At 36.0% G+C, this 17,269-nt stretch overlaps 1 protein-coding gene across 4 annotated transcripts in view; it reads left to right on the top strand.

The window, feature by feature from the left end:
* Nucleotides 1-13,422: 13,422 nt before the first annotated feature.
* The window catches only part of LOC145686168 (uncharacterized), an 86,424-nt gene continuing 82,577 nt past the window's right edge, over nucleotides 13,423-17,269 (top strand). For 2 of the 4 annotated variants that reach the window (XM_081759183.1, XM_081759181.1), the window contains exon 1: nucleotides 13,424-13,661. The gene's annotated coding sequence lies outside the window, so the exon portion shown is untranslated. Of the gene's footprint in view, nucleotides 13,662-17,269 lie in introns of all 4 variants that reach the window. The other 2 variants (XM_081759184.1, XM_081759182.1) reach the window with 2 other exon arrangements.

Here is a 17,269-nt window from a genome sequence, read left to right as displayed (position 1 = left end):
AAAAATGGTTATACCGTTGCATTTATGGTAAAATTTGCTATTAATAAGGTGTCAATGTTATGCGTTTTGTTTAAAACTTTTGTCTGATTCAAAATGGCGGATTTGAACATGGCCGCCATCAAGGTAACTCTTACCATAGACCTAATATTTATCTACCTTCTTTTTATTTAATTATTATCATTAACACAAAATTTACAAGGTGGGGTAAAGGACTAATACATATGCTGCAACAATATTTAATTTCCCTGTAACTTTTTACCAATTGCGCGTAAATCAAAATTAGCGTCACCATTATTCTTCTGATTAAATTTTGCCTTAAATCATGTATCACATGATCTTATTCCTATTTTAAAAACTTAACCCTAATTCAAAATAGTGGATTTCAAGATGGCCGCCGTCAGGTATACCCTTACTATATGACTTCCCCCTAGTCCTAATATGTACCCAAATATTTGTTATTCACCTTTAGTCGTTACAAGAAGTCTTACAGGGCTTTTACCTCCAACTGTAAGAAGACTATTCTGTACTTCCATGTGATATTCTGGTAGCTGTATCTCCTAAACCCCTGGAGCTTCGCACCTACAACTTCACTGAAATACTGACCACATTTAGTACTATATTCTCATATGTGTCTCAGTCAGCAACTCGATTCACCCAAACGTAAGGTTTACTTGTAAGTAGTTTGCCGGGCTTGATTACTGCCTTACAGCTGTACCTCACACTTCCTGTCAACTGCTGCAGCAGAGAGGTTTTTTTTAAGTTAAAATTATCAAGAATTATTTACAAAGCACCACGACAAAAGGTATATTGCGTGCACTTGCCATTTTGAGCATTGAACATGAAAAAAAAAAAAAAACTGGATAAAGTTATAGGGCTAGAGAAATTCTTGCTCCTGAAGAATAGGGATGCGCACGAGACAAGACTTGAAACTGTCTCGTCTCGAAAATGTGCTGTAAAAGTGATGTCTTGACTCGAAAAATATATATTTTTCTATTGGAAGAGCTGTGTCTTGACTCGAATTTTGTCTGGAAAATTCTGTTTCGACTCGACTCGAGCGCATCCCTACTGAAAAACTGAAGGCTTATCGTGTAAACAGTTTTTTTTAAACATTTTGTGTTCTATTCCAAGTAAAATATAGTGATAGTGATGCTTACAATACTTCTCTTTAGTTTTATCATGTGTGCTGTGTGTTCCATTGTGACGTTACAAGATAAGTTTCGCTTCGCTTTTATTCTAGGTAATGAAAGTACTATATTTTACGTGAGTACACAAAATATTCTACTTCAATTTTCCTCCGTGTGGAGTGTAGTTACAGTATAATCACGATTAACCGAAACCAGAATTATCCCAAATAGCAAATAATAATAATAATAATAAAACATGTACTGTACTGCACGGGAATAATCTCGAGGACAAGAGTGCGCCAGGCTATGACTAATTCATACGCTTATAAAGTTAAACTATTACAGTACTAACTATAAATAGATGAACTGTAGTCCTAAAAATGTTCATTTAACTTACAAAAACTAAAACCACTGGCGTAACAGACCTTAAGTCCTGAGCCGGCCTCAACGCCATATGTTAACGACTGATGGACCTACGTCCACCTGAGTGACAAACAGATTACGTCACCCTCCCGCCAACAGGCGTATCACTCCCCAGTTTTCCTTACGACGCTGGGCGGACGCCAAAAATTTGGAGTACTCCATTCAAGGATTGAATCCAAGACCACATGGACATGAATCGAATGCTCTAATCACTAGGCTATGGATTTCCTTAATTTAACTTCAATAACGAACGTAAGTGTAGCCTACAAAGAGAGTTTTGAAGTTATTTGATCTTCAAAACATTGCAGATAAATAAAATAAAAAAATACTGTAGTACAGGCCCGGTGATAGATGTCCATGACTTTAAAAAAATATTATTCGAAATAACTCCCCTACTTTAGTTCAATTAACCATGGTTATACTGTATTATTATTATTATTATTATTATTATTATTATTATTATTATTATTATTATTATTATTATTATTATTATTATTATTATTATTATTACTATTATTATTATTATTCGTAGTAATTGTAATCATAGTAGTAATACTATTAACTTTGTAAAATGGTACATTAGTATAAAAACTGTAAATGAAGTTCGAGTAACACATGGCTTTTTGTTCAATTTTTTCGGTGGGGGGGTGGTGAAGCCAGTATCGCCGCCACTGATTCATCTGCTCCTTACAAAATGAAATCTTTAAGTTTTACGTCCCACGGTTATGCCGGTTAGGCTAAAGGAGACGGTGATAATGAGAGATGAGTGAAAATGGTGGAATGAAGAAAGTGGGAGGAAACGGGAGAACCCCGAGAAAACCCACGAGCACGGTGTTTGTCCACCACAAAGTTCACTTGGCGGGGGCATCTGCTCCTTACACTTGTGACCTGGATTAATAAAATAGTGTATTTTTCTTTTCTCCGTTAAAAATTCTGATGATACTTCTCTATCTGATATACCATATAATGAGGAGAGTTTTAATAAACACTTTAAAGGAAATTTTATATCAATAGTTCCTAAATGTATTATACTATTTAAATCTTAACATTATATGTATTTAGTGGACAACCTCATGTAACTTTTTCCCGGTTTGTCCATCAATCATACCAAATTCCACACTATATTTATGTAGAGCTCCTTCGTGGCTAAGCGGTTAGCGTACGCGCCTTTGGCGTGGGAGACCCTCGTTCGATTTCCGGCGGGAGCTCATGTGGTTAAGACTCCACGTTAATTAGAATCTCCACGTCCTATAGCTATAGTCTTGCTGCTGAATGAGACGTTATACTCCAAATCAAATCTACTCGACTACACTTATGCATTAGTCAAGGACTTTGTTATAAAGGAAAGCAGTAGCGCAAGCTGCTATGTCCGTCTGGATGACTGTTTATTATTAAGATTAACGTGACGTGCAGACTGCGACGTTTGCCGTTAGTTATTACGATTATATCATTGGTAATTTGAAATTTCCCTCGGAGAGAACTCTAAACATACTGGGCCTTATGCAGAGCCGTTCTGACGCGTGATTAGTACCATACTAAAGAGTTTAACTAGCATATGTTTCCTGCAGTAGTCAGGTTTTTTAGTGTGACGCTAATCATATGTCAAAACGACTCTCCATAATAGTAATGTGAGTAGTGTTTCCAGACGTCAATGTTTAGCCGGGTGAGTCACGGATATATATAATCTAAACCCCAAAAAATTATTCCAAATTTCAAAAAGAATCGCATTCTGTTCAGAACATTAGAAAATATCATTTGTACAAAAGTAAAATAATAATAATAATAATAATAATAATAATAATAATAATAATAATAATAATAATAATAATAATAATAATAATAATAATAATAACATTAATAATAATAATAATTTCTTTTATTATCATTGATATTTAACTAATAGGAATATTGTAATGGATAATCTACTCTTTGGATCTTATTCCGTAGCGATGGTCGTATTATTATACGGTAATCCCAATAGTGGTCATATTGCTAGTTGCGATAAGTAAACTTTGCAAAAACTTATTCAGAATGATATCCGTTGTGCCTCATCTTTTGAAAATATTCATTAATTGTTTACTTATCTCTGATTTTTAAGGATAAAGTGAATGTGTATCTGAGATACAGGCACCTAAACAGGAGTTTCTTTTGGAAGGGCGACTAAGTTTTTGGAGGAGGTCAAAATTCAATATGAAAATAAATCATATTAACATTTGTAAAATCACTTCTATTATTAGATCAAATTTATAGAAAAGACGGAGTCTCGATAGGAGGACGAGGTGATTTTTTTCTTTTTATCCATAGGAGGGAGCGAAATAAACTAACAACATTTTCAATAGCTTCCATACTATCACACGAAAGTTTTAGTTTAGGCAATTTTTAAAAATTTAACATGTTTTCTTATGCACCTTTTCTGAAATTTGAGGAGAATGAGTCAACATACTCACGCCAAATTTTAGAGAGAGCAATCCCATGTAATCCTTGATCTTTGCCCCGGGTCAAGGCACTGAATTTCTTTGCTTACTCGTTTTCGCTAACAGGGCAGATACTACAAAAGAAATGAGGTAGTGAGAAGTGTTTCAGGTGCTTGTGTCGTGGTTTCTTTATTTTTATTAGCGAATGGTAATTTATCGGTGTAATTTGGACGTGTTGTGCCATATATTAGAAGGTTAAGAGTGTTATTACTCGGTTAGTTTTTCCGATCGCATCTCTCGAAAGAAATTGTGTGTTTTGGATTTAGAAAAAAAAATCCTCGTAACTATTCTAGATATTACAATCAAACTTGGCACACATTACCAGTGGCGTAACAAGACGGGGGGGCAAGGGGGCATTGCCCCCCACAAAGTTCTGGTAGAAGTTAATGGGGGTGCCGATGGCGCCTAGTGATTACTTTGCCTTTTTTAAAAGCCGATTGAAGAATGAAAAGTTTATGTACAAAAGCAGTGTTTTGTATGCACTGCCAAATCTTCGACAAAATATAGAGGGCAGTGCTTTGTATTATTATAACTAATGGACACTTTTTCTGTTCCTTTTGTGTCGATTGTCTAGGGCACCTTTGATACAATAAAATAATGAAATAAAAATTAATATGACAGTCAAGCAGGGATATAAACACTTTCTTAATCATTTGTCGCCCCTCATTATGTACGGGCGACATAATACTTCGATAGAATAGAAAAGGAAATAATGTTACAATGACGGAGAATTGTAAATATATTAATTAATCCTTTCGTCGCCCCTAACTGTATAGGGGCGCATCCGATAGAATAACAAAGAAATAACATTGCACCAAGGGCGCTGTAGATACATTAATTATTCATTTTCTCGCCCTTGAATGTGTAGGGCTCCTTCGATAGAACAAAAAGAGATATAATATTGCACCAAGGGCGCTGTAGATATATTAACTATTCCTTTTGTCACCCCTGATTGTATAGGGGTGCCTTCGATAGAACAAACAAGGATGTAATATTGCACCAAGGGCGCTGTAGATAAATTAATTATTCATTTTGTCGCCCCTGATTATATAGGGGCGCCTTCGATAGAACAAACAAGGATGTAATATTGCACCAAGAGCGCTGCATATATATTATTCCGTTTGGCACCCCTGATTATACAGGGTCGCCTTCGATAGAATAAAAAAGGATGTAATATTGCACAAAGGGCGCTGTAGATATATTACTTATTCCTTTTGTCCCCCTGATTGTATAGGGGCGCCTTCGATAGAATAAAGAACGACGTAATATTGTGCCAAGAGCGCTGTAGATATAGGGTAAAGTAAGGTATATTCGTGGTATAAGTAATTTCGTGATAGTTTTTTAAGCAACTGTAGCAAAGAAACTTATCCCAGTAACATGTCCACTTCTTGCCACAAGATCGAGTATGGATCCAGTTTTATGTGTAGGCCGGCGCTGCTGGGCCATGTGCACAAATAGGTTTGAAGGGAAACAAACAAGACAGAGGAAGGAGTATTGTTTACATTGTGTGAAAGATTATATCACGCCTGTTATTTTCATGAGATAACAACGAAAGCATAACGAGGCACGTAAATATTGGTGTTTGGTTTCAAAACTGACATATTAATTTAATTTTCTGCGGTAGTAGTGTGTCTGTGTGTCGCTTTTTAAACAATTTAGGCTCTTAAGAACACACGTAAAATTCTTAATGGACATTTGCATCTATGGACAAGTTGCCAAGTAGCTTGAAATCAGGGCTTAATTTCTGCTAAGAAGGTTAAATTTTCGTAGTTATCGTACTACAGGATAGTGGTCTAATAAATTTCACGTATAATTATCAGTCTGATTCTTGTGTAGAGACTCTCACGAAATTACCTTACTGTAACGAAATTACCTGTCCTTCGTGACAATAAAAATACCTCGTCCACAGTATTCACATATTAAATTAATTGCGCACGCAATTGAAAACTCCATCAACGATAAATAATTGCCGAGAGCTTAGATACGGCTATAGCCCTATCAACTAACTTCGACTGTGGTCCATTTTCCTTCCAATATGTCTATAGACTAACGTCCTGCTTATCTTGACCTTTTCGCCCCTAGTAAAAATCTATGATCCCATTTTGTCAATATTATGTTTACAGTTATTCGTAGTGAATAGCTAGACCTATTTTGGCTGATTCAGATGCCACCCAAGAAAAGAAAATACCGAGCATATGAGCAAAAATATCTTGTGAAGGCAGCTAAAATGGTGAACGTGGGTGGTTATTCTGTGTAAGAGCCTCAATGAAAATTTCGTGCAGTATCCTAAACGATTTCCTCAAGAGAGAAGAGAGAAGGCCTAGCTGATATTGAAAATGAAACATATACTGCAGTGCCGTTAAATGGGAAGACCTATTGCATTGACACCTGAACTGGAATTAAAAGTTTATCACTACATTACCGATAATACGCAGAAAGCTGGCTTTGGACTTGCGGTAAAGAAAATCAGGAGTCTTGCGTACAAGTTTGCTAAAGCAGCAGGAACAAAAAAACTTCACTAACATTGAAAGTAAAAGTGCAAATAAATGGTGGTGGGGTGAGTTCAAGAAAAGATACAGACTAAATCTGAGAGTTCCGTCCAAAAGCCGAAAGCAGAGAGATTCATCCGCAAAATGTCTGAACGGACTTAGTCCTACTACTACTGACAAAAAGCAAGTTGGTCGACCGAGAAATCTCTTGGTTTCTAACCCTACTAACGTGCAAAATAGTAACTCTGCTGATCAACCTTAGACTTCACGATCTTCCTATAACAATGAAGCTAGGCCTATCCGTTAGAAATAGGCAATTCGTGATGATGATTGGGAATGAGATGTGTGTGGTGAAAGCTATGAAGACAATACGCATGATAAGACAGGGGATAAGTGGATCCAATGTTCTTTCTGTTTAGTGCCATACCATGTGCGTTGTAAAAAGCAGGACGACAGGTCGGGTGTGTTTATGTGTGATTCTTGCGCCACAATTCCTTCAAGTTCTGATGAGGACTGACTGTTACACGAACTTGTTCAAACGAACTTCGTTTTTGTTTGTGATGGACCTAATCTGTGCGTTTGTTTCTATGTGTGATTTGCTATTAAGAATTGATGAGGCATATTTACATACCCACATCATAGTGGAGAGGCCCTAGGTAGTCCTGTTGATTAGAGTTAGCATATTTTGTGTATCAAACGTTTTATAACTGCAAGGCGCTTCTTTCCTACTGATATTTTATTCCTATGTTCAATCAACATTATTATATTGTACTAATTACAGTGTTATCACGAATATACCTACTCATTATCACGAACTTTCCTTACCTCTCACGAAATTACCTATGCACGTATTCATTTTATATACTAACTTGATACACACTACACATTGTACGTAGAATAAACAATACAGCGGAACAGTATAAAGCAATGTACGCACTATCTATATCCAGCCTTACCTTTTGCTTAGATTTTAACGTTCAGTAGAAATATCAACTTTATAGTGATTTATCACGAACATACCTTACTTTACCCTATTTATTATTCCTTTTGTCGCCCCTGATTGTATAGGGGCGCCCTCGATAGAACAAACAAATATGTAATATTGCGCCAAGGGTCCTGTAGATATATTAATTATTCATTTTGTCACCCCTGATTGTATAATGGCATATTCGATAGAACAAACAAGGATGTAGCATTGCACCAATGACGCTGTAGATATGTTAATTATTCTTTCGTCGCCCATGATTGTATAGGGGTGACTTCGATAGAATAAAGAACGACGTAATATTGTGCCAAGAGCGCTGTAGATATATTAATTATTCCTGTTGTCACCCCTGATTGTATAGGGGAGGCTTGGATAGAACAAACAAGTATCTCCTCAGCTACCGCGCAGGAAACAGATCCCGAAAAGGCTATACATTATTCGGCGTAAGCTCTAAACTCCGATAAACAAAATATTTGTATCCTTCCGCTTGTCAGAAATACGATTGGCTAGTGATGTATCACTCCCACTGCCCACGGGGAGGAGCAATTTATACACGTGCATTTTGACAATACTGTCTCGTGTTGTCCAGATACAGCAGCAGCAGAAAAGAAAGAAAAGAAACTCGAAAGATTAAAAAAAAAATATTTGAATTTCGCTCGTAAATAATTGTTGCTTAGTGAGTAATGGTTTGGCCTTGGTGTTTCACCACAACACTCACGGAACCGGGATTCATGCCAGTCATCTTTCAGACTTTAAAAGCAGAACACGAGTCCACAGTTGAGTTGGCGCCAGAATTACTGCGCATGCTTAGTGTTTATTTCTATTGTTTCATTAGCCACACTCGATTGCAGTATTATTAGATAATCCGTATTATATTTTTGTCGTTTATAATAATATAGCAGTTTTATATGAAGCTTCATAGTAAAAGTAATAATGCAATCACATGAACTATTTTGCGGAGGAGCACAAGCGTCGGTAGGACAACAGCAAATCAGCGAGATTTAGTTTCACGTGGCTTTGTTTATCGCAGTTTAGAGCACTCACTCTAGACACTCGCAGACATCCGCGAAAAATTACCATTTCAACACCGCAGAAGAGAAATTACGCACAACCTACTATGAATGTCTGGACAATATCATTTGCAAAATTTAGTCGATTCCATCAGCCTGAACTGAAGAAGTATCGTGCAATAGAGGATGTAATTCTGGAAGGTAACTTTTCTCACGACATTAGTGACATTTTAAAATAATACCATGTTAATCCGGACCGACTACAACTACAGATACAACAGTTACTCTCCACTATTCCCACTTCAAAAGATCTAAGAGACCTGCTTGAGAACTTCAGGAAACTCTGTAAAGTAACAAGAGAGTGGTTTCCTGAAGTGTTGACAGTGCACGTCTCCTGCTTGTTATCCTGACGACATCTGCAACTGCCGAGAGAAGTTTCTCAATATTGCGGCGTCTCAAAACTTATCTGAGGTCCACAATAACCCAGGCAAGACTCAACCATTTTGCAATTCTTAATGCAAAGCCAGACAGGTTTGACTGACTGGACGTGAAGGAACTGTGTAGAGTATTCACAAATAGCTCCTGCCGTGCAACTGTCTTAGGAAAAGTGGAAGTCTGCTCTTTGAAGTGTGCAGTTTTTGTGTCAAAATGAGCTATAGGATCACCGTGGCTCGTTATTTTTTACATTGAACATTTAATCAAATTGAAACTATATTATTCCGTTCTTGTTAAATATATTAAAAGTTCGATGTTAAGTATTCAAGGGCTCAAAAAACGGCTTTTTTTTAAAAAAAAAAAAAAGTTTTTTCACCGTTTTTATGTCTGTCAAATTTTGAACTTTTTTTTTTTTTTTTTTTTTTAATATTTCAACTTTAATGAAGAAAGTACTTTCCAACATTGTTCCCCATTATCAGAAGAAAAAGACTTACTTACTGCATTCTGAAGAAAAATAAATACAAGAAGTTCAACAATCAAGAATAATCGATCACTCATAAGAAAAAGAAGGGCAAATATTTTAACCCTTTGGGAATTTTGGTACAGATCTGAACCATGGCGTCGACCTTCGGAATTTGCTTTATAAATCTCTAGTAAAGCTCTTCACACAGTTTTTTTTTTTTTTTTTCATTCATTCAAGCGGGGAAGTATCAAAGAATGTGTTTCATGGGCATTTTGCAGTCACGCTTGCGATGCCTGAGGGCAGTGACGTCACAAACATTGACGAAGGAAGAAAGAAAAGGATAAATTTTAGAGCTTTTTTTTTTTTTTTTAAAAAAAAATCTAACACATCGCTATTAATCCTAGGATCATGGTTCATACCTAGTTGGTTATGGTTTCGTAATAAAGAAATATTTCCAACTGTACCACTCAAATTTCCCTATTGTGTACCAGAAGCGGGAATATCCCACCCTAAGTGGAAAAAAGGGGATTTTTCAGATCTTTTTCTTTTTCGGGAATTCCTCCCCTCAGGGACATGTGAGTAGTACCGTTTAAAACCTATCATCATTCCAAACAAAACAAGGTACAAACCATGCTCGTAGGGTAAATAGTGATTTTTTTTTAAACTGATTTTTTTCCCCTTTTACACATTTGTAGTCAACGTGTTTAGTAAAGTAGCTACAAGTCATCCATATTTGTCGTAGGATCATGGTCCTGCACCTCACTTTGTTCGTAATGTTGCAACGTTTCCAACGGTACCACTACCATTGCGCTGTCATGTACCTGAGGAGATAAGATTCCGAGTAAGTTAATTTTTGAAAATTTGAATTTCCCGCTTTTCTTTATACATTTTGGGCGGGAATTTCTCCCCTCATGTACATGATAGGGACATGCTAGTGATACGATTTAAAAAGCTGGTTCATTACAAACAAAAAGGTACAAGCCATAATCCTAGAATAAATAGTCTTGGTGCTAGAACTGATTTACTAAATTTCCCTCCCCATTTTTGGGTAATAGTTACTAATGTATTGTTATTCAATAAGCTCTAGCATCAACAGTGTTCATTGTAGGACCATGGTTGGTACCTCATTTTGTTTGTAATGAAGTAACATTTCGAACAGTACCATTGCCGTGGTGCTAGCACTCACTCTAGACACCCATTCTGGGGGAAGAAATTCTCAAAAAGGTTATTTTTTTCCTGACAAAAATATCATTTCCCAATTTGAGCGGGATTTTTTACTTCTGGTACATAATGGGGAAATTTGAATGGTACAGTTGGAAACATACTTTCATTACAAATACAAAGAGTTACGAACTATGATCCTACGATAAAGAGTCTTGACACTAGAGCTTGTTGAATAACAATAGTAGATATTAGGAAAACATAGTAAATGAATTTTAGTCCCAAGACTATTTACCCCAGTATCATGGTTCATACCTCGTTTTGTTTGGAATGAAGCAAAGTTTTTTTGGTAACATTTGCATGTTCATGTTGTGTACCGGAGGGAAGAAATTCGCAGGAAATGGAGACTTATAAAAAATCCTTTTTTCCCAATTGGGACAGGAATTTTATTGCCTTAGGTACATAAGAGGGAAATTTACAAATTAGGAAAGCACTGTTCCATTCCGAATAAAACGGGGTATGAACCATGATTCTACGATAAATAGTCTCGACGCAATAGCTGCTTGACTGAAAGTCTAGAATTTACCTAAAAAAAAAAGTGGAAATCTCAAAAGGTTTAATGTATAGGGATTTCTAGTTCGAACGTATTGTTTGTACAGTTCTTAGAATAATGTTTAACGACAAAAAAAGTTTTAGTGAAAAGTTAGTGGTGGGAACAATAACTGTTCTGAATAGTGGTTTAAGGTTTCGAAAAACTTTTTAGAAAAAAAATCTTTTCCATGCTTTTTTGGCTTGGGATTTTTTTCTCTTAATATTTCATATTTAGCGAAGAAACAACAGTGTGTTCAAGCTTTCTTTTCCCAACATAGTCTAACTTAAAAAAAAAAAAATACTGTATTCTGAAGAAAAATAAAAGGTAAGAGCCACCGCACTAAGCTTTGTTGCTTCAGTTCCTTAAACTAAATCATGTTATGCTGCTGCTATTAGTGAAACATTTTCTTCTGAAATATGAACAAAATTATGAAACCTTTTCGGCTCTAATATTAGGTATTAAAGAGTATCTGAAACAATAGTGTTTCTGGAACGGCGGTGATACTTTTTTCTTGTCTGCCAGTTTGACTTTACGCAAACCAAACAACTCATTTCAAGATGTATAAATTTCAAGAGCTTGATATCATGGCAACCAACGTGGGACTTATGAGATACTAGTTGTGTCAAAAGAGCGAAAATTTCCGTTTTCTTTCCTAAATCCGTTTTTTAATGAAAATAAAGCACGTCTCAAAAATTCGGCTATTTTGCATCTCTGGTCCGGTATATCAACAGGCCTGTAGACAGCTCAAAAATGTAGGGTAGGCCCGGCTGAAGTTAGTTGGGCCCGATGCAACCATATTATAGTTCATTTGCGAGTCTACCGTGAAAATTTTAGGGGTGGGCCTAGACCCCCCTGGATACGGGCCTGTATATCAATACAAAGTGCAGTTCAATCTATGTACTGAAACATTTGAAGATTAATGTAGTGTGAAAGTAAAATAAGAAAAGTGTGCGTGTAGGTGTATTGTGAGAATCTGTTGATCACTTTATAATAAATTTTTGTCGTTGTGATATGTCTTCAGCCTATGAGTTCTGGAGAGTGAGAATGTAGCTTTAGTGCCGAACGTATACGGAACAATCATGTCGTACTATTTAGTGATTAATTAATAGTAAACTATACTTCATACGTATCCCGACGCAAATCAAATGAGGTCTACTAGTTGTACTAATGTACGACTCTTGTGTTGAATGAATACATTGGGTGGGTGAAGAAACTGTCTTTACTTCAAGTAAGGCTAATATTTTAATTTTTCAAATGTATAGCTGTTTTCGAAAATTACAATTATTTTCCCACACACACGAAAAAAAAAAAAAATACAAAACAGTAATACTGTAAAGATTAGTGGAAATTACGCGCTGTGATGGGGGGGAACGCTGTTGAGAGAGGGGCGCAACAAAAAGACTTGCCCCCTCCTATATTCGAAATGTTGTTACGCGGCTGCACATTACGTATATAGGCTACCATAGTATACAATACATAGATTGTATCTTTTTCTTGTAGCCGGGGCAGGCCCGCAAGCAGAGGGGGTTAGAGGGGACATGTCCCCCCTAAACTTTTCATGGCCCCTCCAGAGCACAATACAAAATGCAATTATTAATACAGAAAACACAATTTAGATATTTGTAAGAGAATTTTTAATGACTTGGCTCCCTAACATATTCATATCCCCCCAAATCTTTGTGGCTGGTTTCGGGCCTACTCCAGGATCGCCAAATGTGAAAAAAGTTGATTTATGAGGGAAATTTTCCCATTTATCCCAAATTTATGAGATATTTTTCAATTTTAACGTCTGTAGCTGGATGTTTTCTTGTGCAAGAAGAGCAAATATCAACATGAAATAGTTTGAAATCAGAGACGTACGCAAGGGGTGGGTCCTGGGGATCCAGACCCCCCGAAACTTCGACTTTTGTGTAAATTTAGCCTAATTTTAGGGACAATGTTAGAAATTTTAATATAAAATACCTTCACTTCGAGTTTGGACCCCTCCCGAAATATATTCCTGAGTACGCTACTGTTTGGAATATATCCATTCATATTAACATTTGCTTTTCTTGCACAAGAAAATACCCAATTATAGGCATTAAAATTTGACGAACATCTCATTTTTGCCAAAAAGTGACATTGGCCCTTCTAGGCCCAAGCCACAGAATTAATACTGCATGTAGAAACAAAGAATAATTTTTTGGAAGAGGCAAAAAATTGGTATAATTTTGGTACATACTTGGCGAACTTTTTTCCTTGTGCCTGGTGAGAGTGGTGACATTGAAAAAAAAAATGACGAAGGGCGAGCGTAATATTAGTGCAAGTACTGTTTGGTGATAATTGTTAGTGTATAAAATACAGTCATATTTGGTAAATTTTTCGTAGGACGAGCACTTTATATTTAATGGCTAATCGAAGTGTGCCCAAGCCAAGACGAACAAAAGGTACATATACTTACAGAGCGCGGAATTACTTTGCCTCGTGTGGAATAGCAGTAGGAGTTGCCTCGGGCTTACTATTTCAGTACGTATACATTGAATTCCATATTCAAATTTATGTTCATGCTTTCTTGAATTTAGAAATATTCTGCGTAGCTCCAAAGACGAACATCCATGAGACGGAAGGTTACGTTCTAAGAAGATTATTTCATATATTTACATTTCATCATTTTCATGTTTTATTGGATAATTTCGGAACTTCACCTGCGTTTTGGTATTCATTCTTGCTTCAAGGAAAAACTTGTTCTTTCTTGTTCCATTTGTGAATTCGTATATAATTAAGGAGATGGCAGATTAAGTTTAAAAACACCACTAGAAATTATTGTTAAAAAAATAGATTTCGGTAAGAATGCACTTTGAGCAGAACAAGTGATTTTTGTCAGAATGTGGCATTAGAGGAATAAATCACTGTTCTTTGAATGGGCAAAGGTGCACTTTGAGCATAACTTTCATATAACCGATTCACAATAATAGCAATATGAGAAATTACACGCGTATTAATTTTAAGAAAATGGATCCAAACTTCCCAAACTCGAAGATAACACGACCCTCTCCTTATCCCTATCTTACGTTTGAGAACAATGCCACATCTTGTAACAAAATCATTTGATGGTCAATGTTCCGTTAAGGGGGTCCAAGTACCTTTGACACCACTTCTTTGTATTGATTTTCGTTTGATCACATAATACAACGTTATATTAGGTTAGTTTAGGTTACCTTATTTTAAGGAGGTCCAGTGTAGTTTTGGACCCCCTTAACGGAACATGGACCATCGGTTTCTATGAATGGTCTGCTCAAAATGCACTTTTGCAGTTTTTTTTTTCTCATTATCGCTTCATTTCTTCACAAAATTTCGGTGAAATACCGCAAGAAATATGAAACCCAATTATTATTACTATCATAATTTTGCCGAAACTGTAACGCTATTATTTATTAGTTAATATATGCTTTGGTCAGAATTTGTCTTTTAATTTATACGATCATTGTACTAACTTCACATACTCTACCATACACAGAAGAACAATTCTTGAAGTTTCACGATTTAATTGTCGTTAGTGACATATTATTATTTGATACTAATTCGCAAATATGTAGTACAAAAACAAACGGAACATTGTCGCATTACTTTTTATTTCAGAGAAGCTGAAATGACTGTTCTTTATACGGGGAGAATGGTTCAATGAAACTGTTTGACCCTTCTCCCTTCCTCAGAAAACACATAGAAAATTAAAATGTTAAAAAAAAAAAAAAAAAAAAAAAAACCTCCATAGCATATTCTGTTTTGGCGTGAATTTTGAACTCCCTTCTGCTTTAGGATACGCCTTGTAAGTAAAGTTACATGATAAAGAAAAATCCAGCTTGAGGCGGGTACTAACTATGTTTAAAAACTCAAATCAAACTGTTCAGCCATTTTCCCGTGATGCAATCACAAACAATAGACAACGTCGATTTAAATGTGGAAAATTAAATTATAGAAAATGCCCTCTCTCCTTTAAAACGGAAAAATTTCAAACACAGGGAGGGACGTGCTCCTTTATTTTTCATGAGCAGTTTATTTACCGAGTTTCAGCTTCCTAATTTTATGGGCTCATAAAATACTGTAATTTTGGTTCAAATTTTGAACCATCTCCCACTTTTATTCGGATTCGCTCCATGATACGATCACAAACAACAGACAACGTCGCTTTCAATAAAGATAGGAGTTATAGAAAAATCTCCTTTTTTTAAAATAAAAATTTTCAAAAACACTGGAACATGTGGCCACCTATTTTTAATGAGGTGATTATGTACAGAGTTTCATCTTTTTAACGTGGCTGGCCTGTGATAGACTGTTTTTTTTAACATAAATTTTAAACGCTCCTTCCCCTAGGATGCGCCCTTCAATCAAAGTAATATGATAAAAAGTCAGCTCGAAGTAGGTACAAACTATATTCAAAGATTCATTTCAAAGTGTTTCACTGTTTCCCACGTGATGCGATCACAGACAAGGTCCTTTGTATTTTTATAGTATAATAGATTGTATTTGAACATTGTTACATTGAATTTGATCGGAAATTCGTTAATGCAAGGTTCCCAAACCTTTTATTTTGAGTTGTTTTCTATGCTGCTGCTGATCTCTTGATAAATAAATATTTAAAAGCAAATATTTGAAAATAGGCATGTACTAAGACACGATTAAAGAAAGTAATCTTAAACACATTAAGATTATTATTTCAATCCAAAGTCTTTTTTGGAGGTATGATTTTTGGGTTTTACCCCCCCCCCCCAAAAAAAAAATAAAACGAGAATTTTGGGCTAGGAAATAATCCAGCAACCCTGAACCCAACCGATACTAAACTAAACTGGCCTACCCTACCCAATGCTAATCTAATGCATGTTGGGCTTACTCAGTGGCACGGAGGCCCGGGCAATATATCTATTGAGCCCCTACTATTGTTAATAAAGTTAGGTGTGACCGCCACAAACGACTATAAATGGTGTTTGGGTTAAATTCCGCAAGTGACCCCGCCGCAAAATTACAAAACTTACGGGGATATTGAAAGAATTATACGAAGTTTAGGCATCAGACAAACGAAAAAAGTAAGAAAGGTCATCATCACTGAATCTACTTTCTTCTCACAACGTCGTAACTATGTGTGAAGTACACTCTTCCATCAGGCCTTTCAATTCAATTAAAGGCTGTAGTTAATTCATGAAACATTGGTCGAGAATTGTATTTGGTGTGTTTATTATTCATGTAAAGTTAAACCATCTGACAAAATTTCAGAATTTTAAAATATAGTGTTTTCGAGAAAATGGCACCCAAAAACGGTGTTTTTTTAAAAAATTTACAATTTCTCGAATTTTTTACGATAAAACGGTTGCACACAGAAGCGATACATTTTTTTTCCCGGAAAGCGGGTAACTACATCTTACCAACCGTGAAAACAGAATTTTAAAATTCGAACCGAAAGTGCTCGAAAAAAATTCGCGAACTTCGTCTTTTCAGATAAACTGACATTCATTTGTTAATTTATGTACAAAAAGATAAGCATGCGCAAACCAAACTATAACAAAATATAGTTTATTTATATCCCTATGTACATACCACAACAAAAAATTATAACTCTACCTGTCTCCATAGCTGAATGGTGGGGCTCCGAAGTTGACCATTTTCCATGTTTTCTACAATTTATAAATTGTACTCCGCATCTTTGATGGCCCATTACCTACCGGGATTTTTTTTTAGACAAATAAAAAAAAAAAAAAAAAATGGGTCTCTTAAAAACATGTCTAGTTGCTATACAAAATAGTTTCAACAATATCTGAGATGGTGATGGCACATGCTCTGCCTGAATTGAAATGGAAGACACCTGAGTTCTTTTCAAAGTGAGACCTTATGTGGTTCGGATTCCACGCTAAGCTAATAGGTCCATGTCTCATACACCCTCGGTGCTGAAAAGGACTCAATAGACTTAACAGTTACCGAGATAACGTACGATGAAATAACGAGAGTTACACGATCGAGTTATGAGGTTTCCGTATTAGTTCAATTTCCAAAGCTGATAATTCAAGGTTTATTTTATAACTGATTTCACGCATCCTCGCGAGGTCTGAGGGTATCATGAGATCCGCAGTTGCAGCTAGCTATAT

The sequence above is a fragment of the Thermobia domestica genome, chromosome 5 (genome assembly GCF_964235325.1).
Source record: "Thermobia domestica chromosome 5, izTheDome1.hap1.1, whole genome shotgun sequence".
NCBI classification, from domain to species: domain Eukaryota; kingdom Metazoa; phylum Arthropoda; class Insecta; order Zygentoma; family Lepismatidae; genus Thermobia; species Thermobia domestica.
Note: the sequence above shows the minus strand (reverse complement) of the source record. Positions and strands in the feature narration are given on the sequence as shown.